At 37.6% G+C, this 10,747-nt stretch overlaps 1 protein-coding gene across 1 annotated transcript in view; it reads right to left on the bottom strand.

Annotated features, from left to right (window-relative positions):
- The window catches only part of LOC144967022 (synaptotagmin-6-like), a gene marked incomplete in the record, with an annotated part of 95,400 nt that extends 86,363 nt beyond the window's left edge, over window positions 1–9,037 (bottom strand). The window contains 1 exon segment of the mRNA XM_078903765.1: window positions 8,948–9,037.
- Window positions 9,038–10,747: the final 1,710 nt, after the last annotated feature.

The following is a 10,747-nucleotide window of genomic DNA, read 5'->3' on the forward strand; positions in this document are numbered from 1 at the left end:
GGGTGGCAATGTTATGAACTTCTTAGCCAAGCGCATACTATACATAATAAAAGATCATAGGGCGAGAACAAACGTACCCCAGTGACTGATATAATCAATAAAATTATCAGACAATCTGTTAATTGCCGTACTCTAGAAAGACATAAAAAGTCCCAGGTTTGAGTCTTCTGCCAAGTTGAGGTTCATTTAAATCGACCAATAATACGCTTCAACAGTCGTAACGTCACTTCCCTCGTAATGACGCATGGTAACTTAGTAAATGGCTCTAAACTATCGGAACAATGGCAGACGCCCCTATAAAAAAAAAACTTCTCAGACGAGCATAAAAACGTATCCAAAGGAAAAAAAACAACACACATCTGATCATGTTTCGACTTTTACACATTCTGATCCCAAACATATGAAAAGTTCTAGCCAGCATGAAGAATAAAAAGCATCGATTTTCATTGTTTAGAACCAAGATGACCGCCGTTGCTGGGCGACGTGACATCAATCTGTTGAATCCAATTGAATGACGAGTTTTCTGGCCAATTTTTAAAATACGTGACTTTCCAGAGTACGACAGTTAATATTGTTATTATCGTTTCCTCTTTAACAGATAAAATAAAATAACAAAGGAATAACCCAAGCTCATTTTCTGACCCATGAAGAAAAAAAAAATTCCCTAACACTGTGACGTCATTTGTATCGCCGTTGTCTTGGTAACTAGCAGCAGTCAATAATAACCGTAAACTCCCGATGATAGGGCTGGAGAGGCAGGACAGGTTAGGATAATGGACGACGACGGCGGCAACAACGACGACGACGACAACAACGGTGACTACAACTGCCACATACCACATCCACCACCACCCATCAACACCAGCATTAAGGCCCACCGACATCCGATCCCATAATTTGAACCTGATAATTGGGACCTCCACGAAGGCATAGCGCCTCAATTCGTTTGGAAGATTAACAGTCCAGGAATATATCTCTGTGATATTTTACGTTTTATATCCTTTTTTGTTCAACCGGAAATGAGCAGCTGCTTCTATATGAGATTTTATTCGCGATAACCAGCGCTCTATCCAAAGGGTAGCGTTATTAACTCTCTCCTTACCTGCCATTTTCAGGATTTTCCCCAAAACCTCACACCCAACTAACACAAAAATAATATTTTTTATCACTCAGACACAATGGCAGTAAGTTCTTGAGATAAATAATTTCTTTAGCAAAACATGCCCAACAAAACACTGTTCATTTTCTTTTAAACTGTATGGTGTAAAATAGAAATTTGAATAAGAAAAATGTTGATTGTATCGTAAAGAATGTGATGATTTTCCTATAGTTGGTAAGGAGAGATTTCAAAGAGCAAAACATCCAAATGTAAGAGATGTACTTTGAAACGTACAAGTTTACAGATATACTGACTACATTGGTAAATTGCTTTTTAACATAATTTCATTTCGCCCAGTAAACTTTTCTTTCATATATCATTATTTGTAAAATACTTCAAATTTGTAAATAATTATCGAACCCAAGACTTTTTGATGCGAAAGTTTTAGTATACGGCTCTCCACGCCATTGGATTGCTGCCCTGTGGTGAGTTAGTTGCCCTTTGCTTGTATCGCAGGAGCAAGAATATCTTAGCAGTCGAGAGTTATCAGAGGTCTGTAGTAGATGAGCTGCAAATTGGCGCTTCTGACGGTCCGTCTTGATTTATGTTGACTAGATAATTTTTAAAATGACCCCCCTCCCCCACCCCTCGTAATAGGGGATTGCTCATCTCATTTTGAACATTTCTAAATAAGGCAGCGTTTATCTCAGGCACAGAAGGTGAAGGTGAGAAAGGGAATAATGTTAATCGATACCATCAAAAAGAGGCAGTTACGGTTTCTGGGACATTACTGTGGAGAAGAGACGGATAGAAAAGTTGGTAACAACTGGGATGATCGAAGGAAAGAGAGCTAGAGGAAGACAAAGAATGACTTATCTAAATAATCTAAGAATGGCCAAATGTGACTTAAAAAGCAACACAGATTTCATGCGCACCGCAGAGGATCGTGATTTGTGGAGACAGCTGACCGGCAACGTACTCAAGAGGACAAGCCACGATGGATGATGATCTCAGGGACATTCGAAAAGGCTTCTATTACGTGCAGAGGCCCCCAATTTTTAAGCTTTATAAACCAGCAACCTAATTGTTGAGGCGGACTTATGGCGTGGGTCAGACTGAGATGTCCGATCAAGCCCATGGGGTGGGCTCTCTTGAGTTTGGGTAATCCGAACCTTCTGTCGGGTTGGAGGCTGCGGTAACATAAAAAAAAGCCACACGAGGTAAGAGAAGAATAAAATCCTGATGTTTATGCCGGACTGGGGGGATTGGAACGAGGTTCATTCTTGCCGCGTGAAGCGCGGAACATGGGCTGGTAAAAGTATTGACTATAATGATATATAGAATATAAGAAATATTAGGTGGGATTTTCCCACTGGAGATCTATCCGACATTAAGACTGGCGACTGTAGTAAACTGTAGTGAAAAAAAACATGGACAGAATTAACCAAAAGCTGGTAATATCAACAGCTTGACTTGACATTGACAGATTATAGTTTTAAGAAAATAATTTGTTCGTGAAAATAGATTTTGACAATTGTAAATTCTTATAGTGTCAGAAAGTGGGAAAGCGATTTCACCATCTATATCAGTGGTTCTCAAAATGTGGGCAATGTTGCCCCCTGGGAGGAGATAAGGTACCGTACCCCAAAAGGGCGATGAAAACAGACTTTAAATATGGGTGGGGGGTGGGGGGGGGGCGATGATTAGGAACTACATAGGATTGATTATACTAGAAGTTATTTTGATTTGTTAAGCAAACCTCACATCATAGGTGAAGCATTAGTTGCCCCAGTCGTACGGGAGGTTATAAAGCGATTGACACAAAGATCCTGAACCAGTAACGACGGCTTTTTCCTCAAGTAACAGCAAAATTCAAAGGTAAATTGATGAAATGGCGGGAAAAACTGAGGTCAATTGATTCAGCTTTTGAACCTGACCAAATTCAGCCTTCAATTGGACGAGTCGACTCTCAGCAACGATGGTGCCCTACGGCTGACCTATGTTCGGTTTAGAGAAGGCAATTACGTTTGCCAAGTACTTCTCTTAGCCTGCACCTTAAGAGGGCAACACTATAGATAGAATGCGGTTGGCCAAGGAGTTCACAACATTGCCATCCGGAAGTATAACGGACCAACACACAAACTCTATGTAACCATGAGCTTTTATAGTCTGGTTAATACAGTTTAGTGAGAACAACTCACAAACGCGGATGGCAAAAACAATAACAAAGGCCTGAGTGACGTCATCTGCATACTATCTATACAAAACTGCTCGACCACCCAAGATGAACTGCTTGAAATGCAAAATGATTTCGAGTTAAAACCCCTGATCAAGAGGGAAAAGAATCAAGATTTCTGGTTGAGAGCAGTAATTTATTGCAAATTTCCTGCACTTTGGAAAGAGGTTAAATTGTTTTTCATCAGAGAGGGGGTTTCAGCTTTGTTATTATACACATTCTTTCAAAGTCCCGAATCGTCTCAACATTGTATATAGAGGGGATTTGCGACTACAACTGACATTCATGACCCCAAACATTGACAAACTCACGGACACACACCAAATTCATCACAAACATGGGATGGCCACAAAGTTGATGGGTAGGTGGATTATTTTTTAGTGTCATTGATGTGTAAGTGAGTGAGAGTATTCGATCGAGAGAGAGAGAGAGAGACAGAGACAGAGAGAGAGAGAGAGAGAGAGAGAGAGAGAGAGAGAGAGAGAGAGTTCCACAATAATATCGCACAAAACTATCTTGTGTCTTGGTTTTAGTCATTTTGTGTTAATGGTGAAAAGGCGGGAAAGGGGGTTTGGGGGGGGGGGGGGCATGGAATGGGTCCATGGATTGGATCTGATGACCCAACTGAAAAAAAATGAAGACTATTCGATTTGTTTGGTGGCAAAGACTGAAGGGACCGTTCATCTTGTAACCGAGAAGTACTGTTTGAATCTCGCCGGTTTTACATTTTATTTTTGTAGGGTTTTATTTTATTATTTTTTTTTTTTTTTGAACCTTTTCTTTCACCAGGAGTGATTGTATCATGAAGAAAGCATTCATTAGGGCGGTGAAAAGATGATAACTACAAAATCAGAGCTTAAATCAATGGCAATATTTATATAATACATATATATATATATATATATATATATATATATATATATATATATATATATATATATATATAAACCATTATTCTGGCTTCCTTGTGCCAAATTGAACTATATAATATGGAAAATAAGCTTCCTCAAGTATTACTGATGAATATTCATAAAACACACTCTATAAACTACAACTAATGACACATCAATCACTGTCACATAAAAGTATCGTTATTGATTGTACAAAGAATAGGAAATTACATCGATAGAAACAGACTACGGTCTCTCGTTTGAAGTTAGTCAAATCTCTCTCTCTCTCTCTCTCTCTCTCTCTCTCTCTCTCTCTCTCTCTCTCTCCTTCTCCCTCTCTCTCTCTCTCTCTCTCTTATCATTCTCTCTCACTCACTTTGACTGGAGATGTGCATATATATATATATATTATATATATATAATATATATATACAATATATATATATATATATATATACACACACACACACACTCACACACACACACACACATATCCATACACATGAATCTTGGTGGGTACTTGTAGATACTTGAGTGCTCGATAATATAAATTAGAGCATGTAAAATGAATAAGGAGCCTCACATTGTATTTGTCAGAACGATTGTTGCAGTGTTTGTCGCACCTCATCAGCTGTATATATATATATATATATATATATAATATATATATATATATATATATATTTGTGTTTGTTTGACCCCCCCCCCCTCTCTCTCTCTCTCTCTCTCTCTCTCTCTCTCTCTCTCTCTCTCTCTCTCTGTTATATATTATATGTAAGGGCGGAGTGAGAGAGTTGCGACACTTTTAAACGGAAATAGCAATAATATCCACTGAATCCATTCTTTTCGGACCACAAGCCTCATAAAGTTCTAACTTGGAGATACTATTTTAAAACCAAGTAAAGTTTTATTATGTCAGTGAAGCTTGAAAACGGCGCAAAAATGAACCAATCTATTCTAAGATTCCCAAACAAAAACAATAGTTACGTGTCAAGTTGAGAAGCATTCTCAGGATACTGAGGACATTGTGTTAAATAGACAAGGGAGACTTGGAACAGTCTGTTAAATTCTATGAGATTTTTCTGGTTATTTTCGTTCTTGTTTTTTTCTAGCACTGTTTTATACACACATATTTCAGAACGTTCGTTCCATCAGCAATAAAAATTTTGAATATTTCATATGGTACAGAAAAACCAGGGATTGATGCGTTGACTGATTAACTGATTAATTTATTTAATGTTAGAATAACTGACTAATTGATAATGATGATAATTTTTGGTATCGAATTGCCACAAATGTAACGAATTGAAAACGAAATGAATATGTTTATGTTACGAGTACGTATATTGCACGTGTGAAAGAAAGAGAGGAAGAGAGAGAGAGAGAGAGAGAGAGAGAGAGAGAGAGAGAAAATAAGTAGGAGTGGTGAAATATCTGTTCAATGTTACAGTTATCATTTAACGTTATAACAAGTGTAACTAAATGACAAATTCCCATATTTATGGACAATAAAGATCTATTATTATTATTATTATTATTATTATTATTATTATTATTATTATTATTATTATTATTATTATTATTATTATTATTATTATTATTATCTCACACCGGTGGCTGTTTCCTAATGAGAGTGATCTATTTTCATGTTTCGTCCAACCAGGTCATCAATCACATGATTTGTTGCTATCCAACGATTGGATATATCTTACCAAATTAATGTAAACACACTGCTTTGCTTATGAAAGTTGCAAACACACCCATGTGTCAAGCTGAATAAAATGACCAATCGTGATATTAAATATTTAAAAAGCTGTGAACACTTTTCACTATGTGGGTCATTTTGAGCACATTTTGCAATGTGGCCAATGACCTCGAACACATGGAAAGTTAATATAGATCATGCCCATTGCTCTTTTTTGTTTTTAGTGCGAATTTGTGGCACTAAGGAACGTCTCGACGAAACGGGTGTAAAATGACGTTAAATAAACAGAGTATGTAATTTTTGCTAAAAGAGTAGAAAACAAGCCGGAAAGTTAATCTGCTAAACGAAGATTATGCTCAAGCCAAAAACGAAACTATGACTATGTTGGCCACTAATCTGACAATTTAAATAGAAAAGACTAGTTTCACGTGCTATGGAGAGAGACAAGGAAAGACTGACTGTGAACGATGAAAATCACAAATGAATAAGCCAGTTTTCCTATGACTTCTCGTCAGACAAGGTCCAAATGATGAGACGCCTTGGATGCGAGAGAGTTCTTCTTCTTCTTCTTCTTCTTCTTCTTCTTCTTCTTCTTCTTCTTCTCCTCCTCCTTCTTCTTCACGTGGAAACCTCCAATATTGTCGAGGATCACTCCACAGTTTATAGGTTATTACTCGTACATTTTAAACTTGTTAAAACACTGCACATTTTACCAATTAAAAATGCATAGATTAAAAAGACACTCGTGAGCTCTGACAACCGCGTGAAGGCATTTTGGCAACTGTTTTCAGTCACGTCAGCTGGGAGCGATCGTTAACACAATATAGCCTGACACAAGAACCGTGGCCTTTGTAAAGTTATGGCCTGATACCGTAACCATCGTTATGTTATAGCCTGATACTGAAATCCAAAAGGACTGGCAGTTTGACGTCATTATTTGGTTTTTGCACTGCTTAGAGAGTTGTCGTTAGTAGAGCTCATGGAAACAAGTTATTTAATTGGTTGAACTATTGAATACAACTCACGATTTGTTTTCTTTTGTGGCAAAAGACGGGGGAAGTAATACTCTTCAACAGTCGTAACGTCACTTCCTTCCCAATGACGCATGGTAACTTAGTAACACTGGCTCTAAACTATCGGAACAATGGCGGACGCCCGTATGAAATATTTCCCCGGCGAGCATAAAAGCGTTTCCAGCTGAAAAAAAACCCCATAAATTTGATCATGTTTTGACTTTTACACATTCTGACCACAAGGAATATGAAAAGTTCTAGCCAGCATGAAGAATAAAAAGTATGATTTTCTTTGTTTAGAACCAAGATGGCCGCCGTTGCCGGGCGGCGTGACATCAGACTACTGAATCCAATTGTAAAGCGATTAGAACAGGATACCCGGCAGTTTTTGATTTTATATTTATTTTTATTCATTTATTTATTTTTTATCTTTTTTTATTTTTCTTTATGGTTTTTTTTTCTTTACTCTTCTCGAAGATTCGAAAATCGCACATACACTCCTCATCTTGCCCATTCTAAACACTCTCCAGGGACGACTCCTCCCCCCCCCCCCCCCCCACCACACACACACACACACAGTTTCATAGTAACTTCCTCCTCCTCATCCTCCTCCCCCTCCCCCTCCTTCTACTACTACTACTACTACTACTACTACTACTACTACTACTACTACTACTACTACTACTACTACTACTACTGTCACTTCCTGCCTAATATCGCATGGTAAATTAGTAACACTGGCTCTAAACTATCGGAACAATGGCGGACGCCGTATGAAATATTTCTCCGGCGAGCATAAAAGCGTATCCAGAGGAGAAAAAAAAACCCATAAATTTGATCTTGTTTTGACTTTTATATATTCTGATCACAAGACATATGAAAAGTTCTAGCCAGCTTGAAGAATAAAAAGTAATGATTTTCTTTGTTTAGAACCAAGATGGCCGCCGTTGCCGGGCGGCTTGACATCAGACTACTGAATCCTATTAGAAAGACAAGATTCTTCACCAAATTTTTAAATACGTGATTTTTCCGAGTACGACAGTTAAATGGTCAAACGCCAATAACGTCTGGATATTTTGGTGGATTGCAACAGGTTTTTGCATAGTTAGGAGGAAATATGTGTCCCTTCGCTTCAAAACGGTATTAAGTCACGATGGTTAAGATTTTGAAAACTGAATTTAAAGTCAGAAATATCACAGACTTGTGTTGAGTTTGTATTTTTCATTGAGGAGAATGGATACCATATTTTAGGGTGCAAATGCCAACAGTTTATATATTTGACCAGTTTAATATTAAATTCGACTTTTATGCATTTGGTTCGTTCGACATAATACCGTTTTGAGACGATGGGTAATATATGTTCTATAAAAATTGCGCTAAATACAAGCTAGACTAATGGCCCTCTCAATGACACAAAACAAAAATGTTTAAATCAATTCATGAAACGAAGGCTTTAATTGCTATTTTCTAAGACACCACGAGTCATGAATTGAGGACCTTTTGCTACATTACGGAAAATGCAAGCTGTCTCCATGGAAACGACGCCATCAAGAGATTTCAAATTTATACCATCTTTAGTCTTAAAACTATTACATCAAATAATCAAAAACAAAATAAAACATATTGATAGATGTGGGAAAAATAGACATTATTGATTCTCATTGTGTTTGTCACGAACTCTACCATATTGACCTAGATGTCCATATTTGCATAATGCGTATTTTACTGATAATATACACTATTCAGCAACGATTCTGTTTAACACAAACAAATACGCTTCTTATTTTATAGATCGAACACTTGAGATAAACAAAAATACCCTGAAAGCAAGTTATAATTGTCTTTGAGGGTTGCAGAAATACAAAAGAATTATACAAGCACCGGCACATTTCATAACATGAGCAAATCCACACAAATTGAGATCACCACTGATGCTAACACTACCACCGCAATGATACTGATGTAGTCTCCAATACTAACACAACCACCAATAACACCACATACTCCACCACAAATTCATTTGAATGTTTAGCAAATGCTTAGCAGTCTGGGCGACAATGCTAAAATCCACACTAGAGCAACACGACTGACGCGACTGATAGGCAGATAGAATGTGAGAGTAGTAGTGGCTGAGCGACAGAGATAGAGAGAGAGAGAGAGAGAGAGAGAGAGAGAGAGAGAGAGAGAGCTGCTTGCGTGGGTGAGTGTGTGTGTTGTGTGTGTGTGAGCGAGAGGGAGAGAGAACGAGAGAGAGAGAGAGAGAGAGAGAGAGAGAGAGAGAGAGAGAGAGAACTGCTTGCGTGGGTGAGTATGTGTGTATGTGTGTTGTGTGTGTGTGTGTGTGAGCGAGAGAGAGAGAGAGAGAGAGAGAGAGAGAGAGAGAGTGATATAATATAATATATATATATATATATATATATATATATATATATATATATATATATATATATTGAATCGTGTTTGATACAAATATGGTACGAATAGTGCTCGACGTTTAGCAATGGAGCGAATTATTATTTTAATATTACCACAATGGACGAGTCAGTCTACATCGATGTTTCAGGCCTTTTCAGCCATCGTCAGGACTGTGTGTTACATGGGTTTGGTTTGTTGTGTGTTGTTGTTACAACAACAGACAACAAACCAAACTCATGTAACGCACAGTCCTGACGATGTCTGAAAAGGCCTGAAACATCGATGTAGACTGACTCCAACATCGTAGTAAATATTACAATATAAATAAAATAGAGTTATTGTATATTTCTACAGTAACTTGAGCTTTTATATAGGGCAATATCCACTAAACGTGCTCAAAGCGCTTTACAAGGGGTCCCTGGCCAACAGCAACACATAACATGTAGGACGAGACATGACGCCTGTCAGGCGATATTACACATTTTTGGGACAGAGACAACGCTGTTAAAGGCCAGGTACTCATTTTACACCTGAATACGGTGAGAGAATGTGAGTAAAGAGCCTTCTCCAAGGACTCAACTATGCGCCGAGCGCGAGGCTCGAACCCAGGACCTTCCGATCCGAAAGCGAGTGTGTCATACCACTGGACCACATAGCCGCACACTACTGTGTCATAAATAATAACGTGAAGTCGAATGTAAATTATATTACAGAAAGTAAGTAAGTCACTCTGTCTGATCTATGTCAAGTCAAATGATAGAAATGAGTCGCAAATTCGATCTCTCTAGAAATCAATCACTATCATATGTCTCATTATTTGACTAATTGTTTTCTTTTCAATATGTCATTGATTACAATATCAATTTATTTATCACTGTCCGACATTTTTCCCATTGAAAAGAGAATTGAGAAAAATCATTAAATATATATTTTGTTTCTAGGTTCCCGTTTACGAAATTAATAGCAGATCAAGATAATTTTATACAATATTATTAGGTAATCTGGAAAGTCATCGATATGTGTCTGAGGTGTGTGCGCAATATCGGATTTTCTGAAGTTTGAGCCACGATATGTTTATGTGTTCATTTCTGAATTCAGATGTCTAGTTAGCACAGTTATATTGGTTATCGTTAGTTAATTAACACGGTTAAATGACACCCCTCAAATGCGGCTTTACCGTATTAGTAACTATTTAATCATGTTCAAAACAATAAAAAAAATCCGGCTGAATAATAAATGATGTCTGTTATTCGATTACTTTATGCCAGGCAATGTAAAGTAAGTGGAATCCATTTCCTTGTCTGTAAAGTTTATGGATAGAACGCAATGACCTCCGGCCGGTAATATTAAATCATGGTTTAGAACTTTAAGATAGACGTGAAAATTCCC

The sequence above is a fragment of the Berghia stephanieae genome, chromosome 3, assembly GCF_034508935.2.
Source record: "Berghia stephanieae isolate SIO BIC M18660-M18661 chromosome 3, UCSD_Bste_1.3, whole genome shotgun sequence".
Lineage (NCBI taxonomy): Eukaryota > Metazoa > Mollusca > Gastropoda > Nudibranchia > Aeolidiidae > Berghia > Berghia stephanieae.